We start from the raw sequence: 17326 nt of genomic DNA on the forward strand, positions 1-17326 counted from the left end.
TTTTATAGTGATTCAGAAGCTCGTTTAGATTGAAAGTTGCCGGAGACCGCATCACACTATCAAACGCTTATTTTGGTACTTTGGATTTATATATTTTGGTTAAATGCTATGTATAGGTCATTTTGGCTAATTATAGCCTATATGTTTTGTTGTGTATTTAGCCATTTTGAGTTGGCTTGAAAATGGTATATGTTTGATATGTAAATAGGTGTAAATGACCTTGTGATATGTGTAGTATAATTGCTATGTGAATGTCTTGTTTGTGAATTGGTATTTGGGATACCAAATGGTTGAAATTGAAATGTGGTATGCATGCTAAGTTAGGCACAATGTCTCGTATATAAGTTTGACCATTTAGGTATATTTTGGAAGTATATTTGACATGTTTTAAAGTGGTTAATTGATGTGCTTATAAATATCATGTTGTATGTGTGGATATTGCATGTTATAAACTTAATATTGGTTGGTTTTTAATGCCTATTTATGCTAAGGTTGTATGCATATTGTGGTGTCAAGGTTGGTACTTATTTGGGTGAGAAATATGGCTTGGAAAATGGCCTATTTTTGTCCACACGGGCAAAGACACGGGAGTGTGTCTCAGTCGTGTGTGACACACGGCCAGGTGACACGGTCGTGTGTCCCTTGATAATTCTATAGAAATCAAGTCAGTAGCTTCACACGACCTAGCACACGGACGTATGGCTTGGCCGTGTGGCACAAGTCAGTATACCCTCCAGTTTTCACACGACCTAGCACATAGCTTGGCACACGGCCGTGTGAGCCCATTTCGAAGGGTACACGGCCTGGCACACGGGCGTGTGGGTTGGCCTTGTGACCCAAGTCGGTGAGTTACATGGGGTTGAACACGGGCTGGGACACGGCCGTGTATTCTCATTTCGAATACCCACATGGCCTGAGACACGGGCATGCCTCTTGGCCACACAGGCGTGTGTCCCTTGCACTTTGAAAATTTTCTATGTTTTCCTAAAAAATTTCTTGAGTACTCGGTTTAGTCTCAAACCACTTTTAATGTATATTTTGGGCCTCGAGGGCTCGTATCTGGGACCATATGAATGTTTATGAATGGTTTTTGAATTGAATGAGAAATGTACATGAAATGTTTGATTGATTGAGTTAGAGCCCGGTAATGCTTCGTAACCCTATTTCGACGTCGGATACGTGTTAGGGGTGTTACAGCAATTGACCAAGCTTTGCAATGAAATCTACAAGGGAATCCCCATCTTTACAAGCATATGTAAATAATATTATATTTTGTACTTTTTCATATATATAGTAATCATTTAATTATATTTCTATTTGATTATATATGTTCGAGGATTAAATTAATAGAATATGTAAGTATTGAGGATTAACTGTGTTATTATACCAATCAATGTCGTCAATTCTGTTAAGTATTTAACGTAGAGTGAATAAAGCAAAAACAATCTAAAACGTTAGTGACGAAATTGGAAAATTTTATAATTTGATGACCAAAATAGAAACACGCTAATAATTGAGTGACTAATAGTATACTTTACTCTTATCTTTATACATTTATAATTTAGTTTATTAATAAAATACTAGATAATGACACATTTTATGTAACAAATATATTCATAAAAAAATGATTTTAGGACCAAAAAATTTTATTAAGGACCAAATAAAATTTTAGTTGAAATGGTAAAGATAATGAAAATTATGGTGTTTTGGGTTTGAATTCCATCAAGCATATTTTTTTTAGATTTCACATAATTTGTGAAATACTCCAAAATTTTTTAGAAACATTTTACACTCTTCCGAGATCAAATACGATAAATTTTCGAGAAAATTAGAATATGATCAGATAAAGAAAAGAGATTACAGATGGTGAGAATAAATTAGAATATGTATTGGTGTGATGAAAGTGACTTTTAAATTGAAAAAGATCTAAAAGTACATAAACTAGATTGTAAATTTTCTATTTCTACCGAGAAAAAGGATAAAAATATAATTTCCACCATCCAAGGGTTATTATTAAGAGTTAAATATGATTCATGAGAATTGAGTTGATAAAATACCTATTCGATGTAAAAAAAAATTGAGCTGAAAAAGTAAAAAAAAGGACAAAATGATAGATTGTCACGAAAGAGCATTTAGGTCATTTCTCAAAAATTTTAAATTGAAAATATTATTTCGATAAGAGATTTAATTTATGGAATAAGTTTGAACCATTGTATGAGATTAAATTGAGGTGATGGAATGTCAATCACATAATAGAACTTACATTCAACTTTTAAAAGTTATAAAATTGTCACCTAATTTATCATTTTATTTTTTTAGTCCAAAATCATTAAAATACTAACAATTTGTTGAAATAATTGTTAAGTTAATGACATGTAATTTTTATTCATTAATTTTTTCTGTTATTTTATATTTTATATAAAAAATTAATTTAAACCCAAAACTATCTGTTGAAACTCAAGCTTTATCTTCTTTTAAACGAGTTGAGTCACAAGTGGTAACCCTCCATTAACGAGTTACCAAAGTTTTTAAAACACATGAAAATCAAATATATACTCATCTTCTTATGAAAAAACACTATAAACTATAAATTTTCCCTTAAACGCTTTACCTTTCCTCAACGTCTACCTTTTAATTTCCATTCCTCAGTTCACCAGAAAAGTTTTCCATTTTTCTTAGTTTTTCTTTTGCTACAAAATCCAAAGGTTGTGGAATCTAAAGAAAAGAAGAAGAAGAAGAAGAAGAAAAAGAAGAGAAGGGTTGATTGTATTTTAGAGAAAAGAAATGGGTTAAAGTTGTTTGATCCGAATCCCGTTTCATCCGGCCCGAAAAGTTTGAGGTGCAACTCACTTGTTAAAGAAATAAAATAGAGAGTCAAAATTAGGATATGTGGTGGGCTACGGCCTTGAGCCTGTACGGACTTTGCCGCACAAGTTTAATCCGTATAGGACTATATTTCTTCTATTAGAGGTTGATTAAAAAAAGGATTGTTTAACCCTTAAAAACTTCGCATAGCCGAAAACCTCTTGCATTCTTGTTTTTCAACATTAGTGAATTTCTCTTTCTCTTCCCATGATTTTTCTCGATAAAGGTTTTCCACATAAAATCTGCGTGTTTTTTTTTCTTATTGCTTTGTGACTATTCCTACTACCATTATCGACGTATAGTATAACAAAATGAAACCAAGTTTTGTGGTGGCATACCCGTTCTTGACATTTTTGGGACCCTAGGTCAAACAATAAATTGGGCCCCTTTTAAAAAAATTATAAAATATAATATAATAAAATAAAAATATATACTAGTAGTTTCATTAAAATAATATGTTTTATGACATTAAGCGAATAATATATTTTCTAACAAAATTTTAAAAAAAATTCATTCAATCTACTATTATGTCATCAAGTACAAAAACACAAAAAATTATAAAAAAAATGGGTTCTACGAGCATTCTGAGATGCAAAATCATTAATGATAACATCAACATCAATATTCTCCAAAAAATCCTTCTTGAATATTGATAAAATTGCCAAACCATTCAACTGTTCTTGTCACATTGACAACCTCAAGTAGATTTTGATTAACTTTAGTTTTGAAAAACTTCTTTCAGCTAATGCCACAGTCACAGGGATCGTTAAAAAAAATTATATAAGCAATTGAAACATTCGGATAGCAATCTGTAGATTTGACAAACTCAAGAATTTCAGTGGCTGACATTAATTCATTTGGTAAAGTAATCATTTAAATCAACATTTGATGAATCACCATGAGAAAAGGTAAAGTAAAAAGTAACACAACATTTTCTCAGTTTCTTTTCATTCAATGACTTTAACTTGTTTGAATTAAACAAAAACCCAAAAATACTTTAGTTGCTCAAATTTGCTCTTCAAAGAAGTAATTGCCATGTCAACAATAACTAAAAAATAATCAACTCTAAATAATTCATCACCTGACTGAATTTCTTCATCCTCTTGATTATTCTCATCAAGTTGTTTTTTTTGTAATAACACGACGCTTTGTTGGAAGGGTAGGCTTTACATTCATATCAAGTGCAATACTTTTAGCAATATTCATACTAGAAGTAAAGCCCTTATCTCTATACTTTTCAAAATATGACAATACACCTTCTAATTACTTTATGGTGGTGTCAATGCACATAGACTTAGATTGCAATTTCTTACTTACCATATTTGTAACAGCTCGATTTTAGTGGTAACGGAACAGTGCCTTCAAGACCACAAATTTTCGTTGTGTCAACTCGTAAATATTATTTTTAGAATATTTATAGTCATTAGAGTCGTATTAAAATTTGATTTAGAAATATTAATGTTTAGTTAATTAAATAATTAAAAAGGACTACTGTTAAAAAGTTACAAAAGTTGGTTACTATAAGTTAAAGGTATTAAAAGATTAATTTAGTATGGTTGCAAGGGCTTTTATAGCAATTATGCCAAAGCTTAGTAGTATGCTCGGTTAGTGCTTGGTTTGATTATTATATGTGATAATTATATTATTATTAATTAAATAAGATAGTTAAAGAAAAAGAAAAAGAAAAAGATACACATCACTTTATTATTATTATTATTATTACTTGTTTGTTTCAACTCCCCCACGCCGAAACCTCCATGAAAATTAAAAGAACATTCGGCCAAGCACAATTGGGTTGCATGGTAGGTAATTTGAAGCTCATTTCTTTTGATTTTCATATTGTTAGACTCTTGGAAGCTTCATCTAGTTAGTTTATGGATCTATTTGTAGAATTATCAAATGTTTAAGAGTTTGCCATTGTTGGAAATTGGATTTTTTTTATGTTAATAGATGTATACTTGATTTTTGTGATGATTTTAGACTATTTAGAAAGGTACTGTCAGTCTTGTAGCTAAGGATGTAATTGTGATAATGAGGAAATTCAATGACTAGAGGCTAATATTTAAACTACATAAGGACTGTTAGAAAATCAGCATAATTTCCTCTAGCTTAGTTATTAAATTGGGAGGTTTAAGAGAGAGGGGTAAATGGGATGAAATCAAAAGTTTAGGTTAAATGTGTATACTTTCATCGAAGGGTTAGCTATGTGAATTATTTGTGATTTTTTTTAAAGATGGTTGAGTACATTAATTGAATTAATTATTATACTTAGATCAAGAATCAACTCCGTCGATCGTTTATCGGGGAAAAGAGAAGGTCGTTGAGTAGACATAGTCTCATTTCCACAACTATCGAACTCTGGTAAGTCGTATTATATAGTTTGTGTTTATATATTAATTATCATTATTATATGTACTTCAAATTCGTATGGCATTATGAATTGATGATTGGAGAACTATGTCATGAAAATATTTAGTAGTGCTAATAATTATTCGGGCTATGTGCCTAGCAGGCTGTGTGCCGGTGATTATTCAGGCTATGTGCCTAGCAGGATGTGTACCGGTAATTATTCGAGCTATGTGCCTAGTAGGCTTTGTGCCGGTGTTATTCGGGCTCTGTGCCGGTGTATTGAAAATTTACATTAAATTGGTCATTTTCAGTTAATTAATAAATGAAGTTAATGCTGAACTTACTAAGTTTTTTTTATGCTTATTATTTTGATTTATTCTTGTAGGACCTTTGGAATCGTTGCTTTGATTGGATCGACTCGGAAGCTCACACACTATCGTCAACATCTCAATAGTCATTTTGGTTGTTGCTAGTTGGTTTAAGTGGCATGTATTAGGAATGGTCTTTAGCATTTAGATATTTTGTATGGATTTAAATATTGAAAGTTAACATGTTATGCTTGTTACTAGTACAAGATAACTTGTGTGCATAATTAGGTAAACATTTTGGAACATATATAAGTAAAAAATGTATAAATCTTTTGGTGTTAAATGATGATGCTTGAATACTTCAAGTATGCTATGTGAATTAGCTTAGTTTATAATAAGTCATGATGCTTCATTTTGATAAGTCTTTGACATGTTTAAATGAATGGTTAATTGTTTGAATTTGAGGTGTCTTGTGGGCATATTGGTTGGATGAATTTTTGGTATATTGAATAGATTATTTCATGAATGAATTGGTTTGTTTTGAGGTCTTTAATGTGGGAAAAAAATGCTTTTGGGTACATGTTGGAGTTGGGCATGGAAATGGCTTAAATTTGACCAATTTCATGTCCACACGGCCTAAGACACGGGCGTGTGTCTCAGCCGTGTGTGACACATGGCTAGGCGACACGGCCGTGTGTACCCTGTAGTGTACAAAGGCTTGCAAGTAAGGCAGTTACACAGCCTAGCACATGGCTTGACACACGGGCGTGTGGCTTGGTCGTATGTCCTAAGGCAAAAAGTTGCACGGGCACAGAAATGGGCTGGAACACGGCCTTGTGTCCGTACTTCAAATGTCGCACGGGCGTGTGTCTCAGCCATATGGGTCGCACAACCGTGTGGGTCACACGGCCGTGTGACCCCTGCAGTTTGAAAATTTTCATCTTTTTTTGAAAAATTCTATATGTTTCCAATTTAGTCTCGACTTGTTTCTAATGTGTTTTTAGGGCCTCAAAGGCTCGTATAAGGGACAATATGTATGTCAATGATTGACTTTGCTAAGATTGATGTTGTGATATTAAATGTTTTAAAGTTTTTGGATAGTTTTGAAATGCAATCTCCAGTAATGCTCCGTAACCTTATTCTGGCGACGGATACGAGTTAAGGGTGTTACAATATTTATAGCAAATAAAATTTCATACGAAATTACCATACAAAGCAAAAAACCAAAACTCTCATGTGCATTGACCAAACCCTTCACTTCACTCTTTGACTTTGCATCATCACAAGATTCATATAATTCCGATAAAGCCAACCTTATTTGGGGAGTTTGAAATCTAATAGCTTTAACACTTTTAATTCAACTCTCCCAACGAGTATTAGATAAAAATTTCACTATTAATTCATGGACATTATCAAGCAAAATTTTCCATCTTTTTGTACAACTCGAAAATAATGAATATATGCATTGAACAATTCCAAAAAATGAAATAGCTCTAATGCAAGAATGTAACAGCCCGTTTTCAGTAAAATCGCAATAGTGGTTTCAGGACCACAAATCTGAGGTTAGAAGAAATTTTATTTTAATATTATTTTATGGTCTACATTATGATGGAAATATCGTATAAAAATTTTGTTAAGAAATTTTACTGATTACAAGTCTAATTTGATGAAAAGGACAAAATTGCATTAAGTGCAAAAGTTGAATTCTAGTAGCTAAAGGTATCAAATAGCTATGGAATTCAAAATTGGAGTTCCTTATATGGAAAATAGATCATTTAATGGAGTTAGTAGATAAGAATGATTATTCATCATTGGAAATTAGTAAATTACTAAGGTTAATTTTGAAAAGATGATTAAATAAAAGATGATAAATGAATTAAATAATAAAAATATCATCATTTTCATCTTTCCTAAGTTTAAAATATGGAAACCCTAGCCATGGGAGCTTGAAGTTAGCAAGCTTATTTTACTTAATTATGTGAGTATTCTTGTCCCGTTTTTAATAATTCTTATGTTTCCGAGATCGTAATAGCTTAATCTAACTATCTTGGGGATTAATTTGCAAAACTATTAAAGTATTAGGGTTTTCCCACGGATGATTATAGTTGAATTATAAAGTTTTATGGTAGAAAATGAAAGGTTGTTGATAGATAAACAACCTTTGTAAAGAGAATTTTGATTAAATTATGACTTAGAGACTAAATTGAAAAGATGTAAAATTTATGGAAAAATTCCAAATTTTATGAAATTCATGGGCTGCTATTGTTATATATGAAAATCGACTAGGCTTGGAATAAGGATTAAATTGTATGAATTTTATTTTTCGAGCCTAGGGACAAAATCATAATTAATAAAAAGTATAGGGGCAAAATAATATTTTTTCCAAATATGTGTATTGGACTGAATTGAATATGGATTGTACTAAATTGAGCTAAATTCATTCGTATAGATCCGGATAGATCTAGTACGGAATTGGATCGAGGAAAAGAAAAAGTATAGGATTAGTAGTTTACAAAATCTACATATATTTGTCGAGGTAAGTTCGTGTAACTAATTTGTATATTTATATGTTTAAGGCTCCGTTTGTTTGCCAGTAAAATATTTTCTGAAAAATAATTTCTAGAAAATGATTTACTTTTCTGGAAATGATTTACTTTTTTGGTGTTTGGATGAATTTGTGTAACATATTTTCTGTTGTTTGGCATATTTCCTGAAAATATTTTCTAGAAGAGCTATTTTTACATATATTGCAATGATTTATTTATTTTATAAATAAATCAAATTAAATATATAATAATACTCAATTATTAAGCTAGAATATACATTAGAAAATAAAAGGGAGAAGAACAATGCAAAATGTGAAATATTTAAAATTAACCTGTGTTGTCAAAGCACAGAAAAACTATTACTGCATTTCGACGCATGTCCTGTAAGACAGAGCTTTGAAAATTCCATAAACCATAAATTCATATATCTTGGACTAGCTTTAATTTATGAATTCTTACAATTAGATCCATAATGCCAAATACATGAAGAGAAAAAAAGCATGTGTAAAGAAGTTTGACATAAGTACAGAACTATTCATTCTTCTTTCAAATCTCTTTAATGAAATATTTACAATACCCTTTTTCTCAATGTCTGTGTACCTTAATGCATGTTATTTCAAATGTTTGTCATCAGTAACTCAATGCAAGACATTGCTAGCACCAAATAACTTTAAAACTAAAACCAACCATCGGCTAGTAATTGAAACAGCCTATGGCCACCATGTAGAACGTGCAATGACGAGCCTTGAGTTGGTCATCAATGCTAAAGGGAAAAGCTGCAAATCACATCTGTTAGGGTTTTGACAGCAGAGGAAGAAAATAGAAGCAGGTAACCCAGATGATGTAAAGATTAACTTCATTACTTGAATAAGCAATGTGCCATATACATAAGTAGTCCGGATTACATGTGTTGGCTTTTTTAGCAGAAAACTAAGGAGAAAAAGAAAAACGAATGCAATGAAGTTTGAACAAGAAGAAATCTGGATTTGATCTCCAAAAATCAGATCTTTTTCATTGACTTGAGAAGCATTTATGTTACAATGAAATATGGCAGTTACTTAATGTATAACTGCTCCCACTAATACATGACTAAGGCCTAGATAGAATTACACACAAAATGTAGCTGACATACCAGCTATAACATCAAACATAAATCAACAACTACTCCTACTAACTTTAAGTAAAAATTGCATTGGAACTAAATCAAGTTACAAATGAACAAAATAAACAAAATGCTGATGCTTCTCTGGTTTAGCTTGGATGCTAGTCTGCATTCTGGTTTGCTGCTGGTTTCCTGTTGCATTGCAGGTCAAAGTTCAACAACATCCTATACCTTGCTTACTAACAAAGTAGTGCATATTCCTTTTAGTGCATTAAGGGGAATTATGATTATGGTATGTTAGACATCAGAAGAACCTATATATTCTTAAAAAGTAAATATATGAAAAAGCAGAGTGTTGAATTGACTATTCAATGACATTGAAAATAATATATAGGTGTCCAAAATTCAGATTCAAGGGCATAAGCAAAGCAAATAACAAAGACAATGTCACCACATAAATTGTAAACTAAATGAAATATCGTGCAAGGCTGATCTAGAGATAAGAAATAAAATCTTTATTTGAAGTTCAAGGTCTTTGAAATGAACATACCTAAGCAAGCAACAACGCATCTTCCAAAGCAATACATTGCAAATGATTCATAGCAATCATGTAGTATCAAACAATCAACACTAATTGATGGATGCACCAATGATACAAACTGTTAAAAATAATCCAGGTTAGTAAGACTGAAAATAACATATAATTACACCAGATGCATGGTGCAAAATTAACATGTTGCATGCTGTGCCAAAACTATACTCAAAACTTAAATAGTAACCTAAGTTGAATATAGGTAAATTTTTTTATGAACAAACGTATCCAACTAACAACCACACCTTTCATTGTAGATTAACTTCATAGCTTCAAATAAGTATGTTAGCAATATCAGATCAGACTGTTGAAGAGTCGTAAAAGAAGTCACAGGAGTCTAACAATAAAAATTCCCATTGCAAGCATCTTTAGAAGCAAAAGTTTGCAGCATTGATCATAAAAAATTTAGCTAGTGAATTCACTCAGACGTGCATTTCATTATATCGCCAAAGGACCAACTATCACCTAACGATCCATAAAATTGAGCAACAATAAACAACAATTTCAAGCATTGTAAAAAAATTTAAGTTATAATGATTTTAACCTTACATTATTAGAGACTTTTATTTTAATCAATAATATAGAATAAATTAATGCAAAACACTAGGAGTGTCACAATCTGAATTACATAAAATATGTATCTATAAGATTCAAATGCTTCCATTCAACTAATACAAATAAACTCACCAATTCTACAGAATAGCAAGGAACCATAAGAACAACTCTGATCAAGAACTTTTACTCCTGTCAATCCAAGAACACAGAATTTTAAAAAAAATGCAAAACCAAATAAGGAAAAAAATGAAAATTTCAATTAGAAAAAAAAAACACAAAAACTTACTGCAGGATTCTTGTATAAAGAAAGGTGCATGAAAATAGGAAACAATGAAAGGGAAATTGTTATGACTGAAAAAACTTTAGCAACAAAAGTCGCCCAAATAGGAGGCGAATAACCCAATAGATAATATGTAATCTTCATCGGCTACTACACTTTCTCTCAATTTGATGACAATCAGCATAATTCATTAAAATAAAAATGTTAGAAATCAAAGAACAATCATCGCCTTAAGCCAAGACCCAGCAAAGAATTCATGGTAAATTTGCCTAAGAAAGATAGAAAGTAGGGGTGAGCATTCGATTGAATCGAATCGAAAATTTTCGAGTTAATCGAGTTTTCGAATCTCATTTTATCATCCTAACTTTATTTGAAGTTTTCTCGAATCGAGTCGAGTGAGATGGAATTCGAATCGAATCGAATCGAATATATTTGTTCGAGTTAAATTTTAAAAAATAATTTTGGGTCCTTGTAACTATTGTCACCCATCGTAATAAAATTTGTCCACCTTAATCAAATTTTTTATTAACTTTCATCACCTCATAATTTATTTATTAATTTTTTATATACTGGTTAGCTTATTTGTTTGCTTAGTTGTTTCAGTTATCTTCAGATTCTTGTCACTATGTATTTTGGAATTAAAAATATATTAAATATAAAAATATGATTTTTTAATAAAAGTTATTTTAAAAATAAAATGTGAAATTGATACCAATATAAAATTTTAACACGAGTATTTTATGGCATAATTAAGAATTCAATTTTAATATAAATATTCAATATGACTAAACAATTCAATAATATAAATAATATAAAATGTGAAATTTAATTTAATAATATAAATGGTGTATATAAATAAAATTATTACTATTTATGTTTAGTGATTTTTTTTTAGATAATTTTGATTTTTTATTTGAGAGTAAAGGGTGAGAAGTAAATGTTTAGGGGGAAAATAAAAGGTTTTGGGGAATAAAAGGTTGAGGGAAAAGGGGGAGTAAAATTTTGGAGGGAAAATATTAAAAAAAAATTGGAGGGGGAGGGTTTGGGGTAGATGGGAGGTGGGATGGGAAGAGAATAAAAGTTTTAGGGGAAAAGTGGAAGGGAGTAAAAATTTTGGGGGAAAATAAAAGGTTTTGAGGGTTTTTGGGAGTAAAATTTTGAGAAAAAGTAAATGGAAGAGTAAAATTTTTGTGGGAAATGGATTTTGGGTAGATTGGGGGGTTGGGAGAGGAGGGGAATAAAAGTTGTAGGGAGAAAGTGGGAAGGAGTAAAAGTTTTGAGGGAAAAGTAAAAAAGTTTGGGAGTTTAGGGTAAAAATGTAAAATATTATTGTTTGATGTTCAAATTATTCAAGTTATTCGAATTCGAAAACTCAACTCGATTCGAACTCAAAATTCGAAAAAAATTCGAGTTGATTCGAATAACTTGATTAACTCGAATAACTCGATTCATTTAACTCGAAATTCGAATTTTTTTTATTTTTTCGAGTTGAATCGAGTTTTGCTCACCCCTAATAGAAAGAGAGGAAATGAAACAGAATATGCTGAGAAGAGAAGATATGCGACGGACTTTTACCTGGAAGAGAAAATGAAGAACGGAAGAAGGAGAAGGAGCTTTACCTGGGTGAAGGAGGAACCGAAAAAGGTCATTGACCAAACTGATTTACAACCCAAAAGGAAGGGGAAAGGGGAGAAGAATGCGTCATTTTTTGAAAAATATCTTACCGAATTCAAAAGGGTAAGACATTTTCCTAAGAAAAAAACCTCATTTTCCCGTGTTTTGTAAAATATTTTACCATAGAAAATCATTTTTAGCCAACCAAACATCAGAAAAGTGTGAAAAGCTTTTACGAAAAAGCTTTTACATGTTACCAAACGGAGCCTAAATTGAATTATATGTATGTGAAATGTATAATTGTCATGTATAAGTATTGATCACATATCTGAAGATATCTGACAAGTACTAAGTCCCATTTGAACCTAAGAAATTCAATGGATAAAAATGACATTGTCATTAAGGGTTCCAATTGGTTGTGGTCCTGCATGTGTTGCGGACTCACCATAACTCTTATGAGCATCCCGATATATGGCTCTCTTTTGCTTTCTGTTATTTGGCTCTCACGAGCTTCCTGATAATTGGCTCTCATGAGCTTCTCGATTAATGGCTCTCTAGAGCTTCTCGATATTGGCTAGCATGAGCTTCCCGATTACGGCTCTTATGAGCTTTCCGTTACATGGCTCACATGAGCTTCCCGTTACATGGCTCAGAAAAGCTTCCTGTTTACATGCTCGTATGAGTATACATGTATATGAATTGACAGATTACAGTTTTGTAGACTTCGTGTGTGCTACCCATGTATCCATTGATTTTATAAATGATTCAACGGGTAAAATTCTGATATGAAACAATTTGAGTACGAAATGAAATATTATCTGTATATACCTGAAATACATGGAATTGATATTTACTTGATATATTGAACCATGAAATGGGATATGCATGTATATGAAACATGCTTGGTGATTATGTTCATCCATGTTTATGGATTATTATATGTGTTTACATGGCTAACATGTTGAGAATATGTGTTAGGCCTTTGGCCAAATTAGTTTGAGCATGTTTAGTTTGCTTATCTAGAATGAGAATAAATGGTAAGTTAAATTTCATGCTATACGAACTTACTAAGCTTAAAAGCTTACTCTATTTTATTTTCTCTATTTTATAGTAACTCAGAAGCTCGTTAAGGTTAGAAGCTAGTCGAAGATACCTCACACTATCCGTCAGCCCATTTCGATATATATATAGTAAATCAATTTTGGTTATAATGACATGTATAGGCAAAATTTTTGCCAATGGTGGCATGTAAATGTTTGGTTGAAACTAGCTATTGGTATGGCTTGTGATTGATATATTTTGATATGTATATACAGTCGTAACATGTTTGATATGTGTTTGAAATGGTTAAATAATGGAAAAACATATAGGCATATTGATGATTGGTTTGAGATAGTATATTTGGTAAAATATGCATATATGTGTATTTGGTTAATTTGGTAAGTTTGGATATTTGGATATATGTGTTAATATGTCATGTTTAAGACATGATTTTGGCTTGTTTTGGTTGCTTTGTTGTGGCTTGTTGATATATTATAATGTTGTGCTTAGGTTGATGCCAAAATAGGTGAGAAATGTGGCTTAGAAATGACCTATTTTCATCCACACGAGCAGAGACACGGGTGTGTGTCTCAGCTGTGTGTAACACACGGCCAAGTGATACGGTCGTGTGTCCCCTACATCTTAGATTTTCACAAAACAGAATGCTCACACGGCTTAGCACACGGGCGTGTGGCTTGGCCGTATGACCCTTGCACCTTATTCATGCAAGTCAGTGTGCTCACACGGCCTAGCACACAGGCGTGTGGCTTGGCTGTATGACCTAATTCAGAGAGCTCCCAAGTTTGGACACAGCCTGAGACATGACCGTGTGTCCCTAATTCGAATACCTACACAGCCTAAGACAAGGGGCGTGTCTCTTGACCGTGTGAGCCACACGGCCTGACCACATGGGCATGTGTCCCCTGCACCTTTGAAAAATTTTAATACTTTTTGAAAAAAAAATTGAGTACCCAGTTTAGTCCCGATTTGTTTCTAATGTGTATTTTGGGCCTCGAAGGCTCATGTAAGGGACAATATGATTGATTTTTCTTGGTTTCTGATATGAATGTTAAATTATATGAAATGCCTGTTATATGATCTGTAAACTCTGGTAATGCTCCGTAACCCTGTTCCGATAATGTATACGAGTTAGGGGTGTTACAAAGAATGTGTCATATCACTAAAAGTAAGATTCAGACTGCGACAAGCACAAGGCATATATAATGCTCTCGGGTTTATTTCAAGAAATCACTTTTGAGCACCTTGGTGCTTCCCTTTTATATTGAAACCATTATCATAACCCTGACCCCTTACATCATCAACATTAAGATCAAGAGACTTCAAAACATCTTGTAATTCATTAGAAAGTCTCAATTTAGATGTATCACCTACCTTCAAAAACTCTAAAAAGTACTCCTCAATTTTTATTTTATTAGTTGACATATTCACACATCGTACTATTAGAGTCATTTGTTTTTTTATGACTAATATCAGGGGTACAATTAAGAATTATAGAAAAATATTTCGCCTCTTTGATGATCTTAATTATAGAACTTTTAACACTATCAGCCAAAAGGGAGATCAATTCATTTTGAATTTTATGTCCAAGGTAATGATAATAAATTTCACAATTTTGAATGGGTCTAACATGAACTTGTTTATCACTTCGAATTTCACAATCATTTCAATCAATCCCTAGAAATTACCATTGCTATCTTGATAGAGTTTTTTAGTGGATCCTCGAAAAGCCAAATTATGAGTAGCAAGACATTTCACAGTTGAAAATATTCCTAGCAAAACTTGCCTCCATCGCTCTTTCTCTTTCATAAGCTGTTCTTGCAAGCTTTTATCAATTGTTTTATTTTCATCCAACCTTATTCTCATTTCATTCTAAGTATTCATATTAGTCATATGCTCAGCACTATTTTCATGTTGTTTGAGTCTGTCACTACTATGCCTCCAATTACTTAAACCCTCTAACAAACTTTTGTTACTAATAGATTTAAATAACTTACAACAAAAACAAAACACTTTGTCAACATGTTTGGAATAAACCAACAATTTTCTATCGCTACTCTTACCACTGCTCAACTTCCTAGAAAAATAAGCATAAGAAAAATGTCTATTATTATTATCGAGAGGAAAATCAAGATTCATTTCTCTTATAGGCCCATTTTCAACTAAAATGTCTCTTATTTTGTTATCAAGATTAGCCCAATTTCTAATATCATAAATATCCAAATAAAGAATTGTTTGTTCTTCATCAATGCCAATATCAGGAGGAATTGTTTGTTCTTCATTAGGACCAAGATTTTTAATATTGGATACATTTGGAATATCATTAGGCTCATTTAGATGATTAATTCCACCATTCTCATTGACATCATTATTCAAACCTTCATTTGATTGATTCAAATTTTCATTAAAACTACTTTTTAAAAAATAAATTTATCAATAGCATATTGCTGTGATTTTTTTAACTCTTCAGCATGTTTTCTGTTTTTTCTTTTTTCACTTCCAAATAAATGCTTTTTAGGCAACATTATATATAAAAGATAAATCAGACACTCGAGTAACGCAAGAAAATAAAACAATAGTAGCTGATAGAAGAATTCCAAGTTGAATACTGCTTTCACATTTGTTAATTCCAAAAGTCAAATCGAGTCACTAAAATTCTGTAAATATAATTATAATAATCAATTACAAATAGACGCATTAATTAACTAAAAAATTAAATGAAATGCAAATAAAAAATTTAATGAGTAACAAAAACATAGCCTCTAAGTAAAAAATTAAGTGAAACTGATGTCATATTGTAAGTGTGTTTATCTGGCAACCAATCATTTTTCTGCATTTTTGAAATTAATCTAGGAGCTCTATTAACCTCAGAATGTTCGCAATGATAAGCCAAGATCACATTGTAACTCCATGTATCTGGATTAATATTCCTCTCAATCATCTCAGTTAGAAGCTGGTAAGCTTCATCAATTTTATCATTCTTGCAAAGCTTTTTGATAATATAATTGTAAGTGAACAAATTTGGTACTAGATTCAACAGACAATTGCAAAGCTAGTAAGATTCAACACTTATACCATCCTAATATTATCAGAAATGTAAAAAAATCTCACAACTAAATTCAACACTTATAAGAGAAGTAAAGCAGGGGGAAAAAAGAAAGAAATCGAAAAGATTCAACAAACAATAAAAAGGGTATGAAGATAATAACCTTCTGCCATCTCTCAATGAACTTAACATCAAAGAGCTCTCTTATCCATTTATCTCTAACCAGTTTAGCCACACCAAAGTTCCCTGACCCGATATCTTTCAAAATTTCATAACGTTCCATAGTTTCAATTTTTTTATTTGAAAATAATAGTATATAAACATAAGAACTCCGTCCAAAACTTGACGCTTGGTTTCAAGTTCAATAGGTTTTATGAACCCCAAGTTGTAGCTTAGAAGTGACAACCATCATCATCATCGTCATCATAAAAAGCTGTAGAGGTAGAGGTAGAAGTAGAGGGAAAAGAAGGGTAATAAGCTTTTAAAAACAAGCCAGAAAATTTTCGGGTTTCATTTTACCATCTCTAATTTCTTCCAAGAAATCCCATAAAATAGCAAATTGTTAGTTACTTCTTAATACATCAACCAAAATACGATAGCTTGTATTACTGTGTTGAAAACCCAGAATTCAAGATAGCTAAAATGCATTAAAATCAATGACAGAAATAACGGCCAAAATACCAAAAAAAGCCATTTTTTTTAATTTACCGAAATGGGCCCAATATTTTATTATATACCGGAATGAGCTCTTTTCCCTTAAATCACGTCCATGTCAGCGCGATGTTAGGGGATATGTTAGCAAATCGCGTCCACGTCAGCGCGATTTGCTGACATGGGAACAAAGCGCGGCCTTGAAAGCGCGATTTGTGTCCACGTCAGCAAAGCGCGCTGACGTGGACGCGATTTCGCGATGTTTCCCACGTTAGGTTTTTTAGGATTTTTCAGATTTTTAGGGCTTCGGAGAGAAATTAATTAATTAATTAAAATTAAATTACGTGGACGTGAATAAT

Source organism: Gossypium hirsutum, chromosome D12 (genome assembly GCF_007990345.1).
Source record: "Gossypium hirsutum isolate 1008001.06 chromosome D12, Gossypium_hirsutum_v2.1, whole genome shotgun sequence".
Lineage (NCBI taxonomy): Eukaryota > Viridiplantae > Streptophyta > Magnoliopsida > Malvales > Malvaceae > Gossypium > Gossypium hirsutum.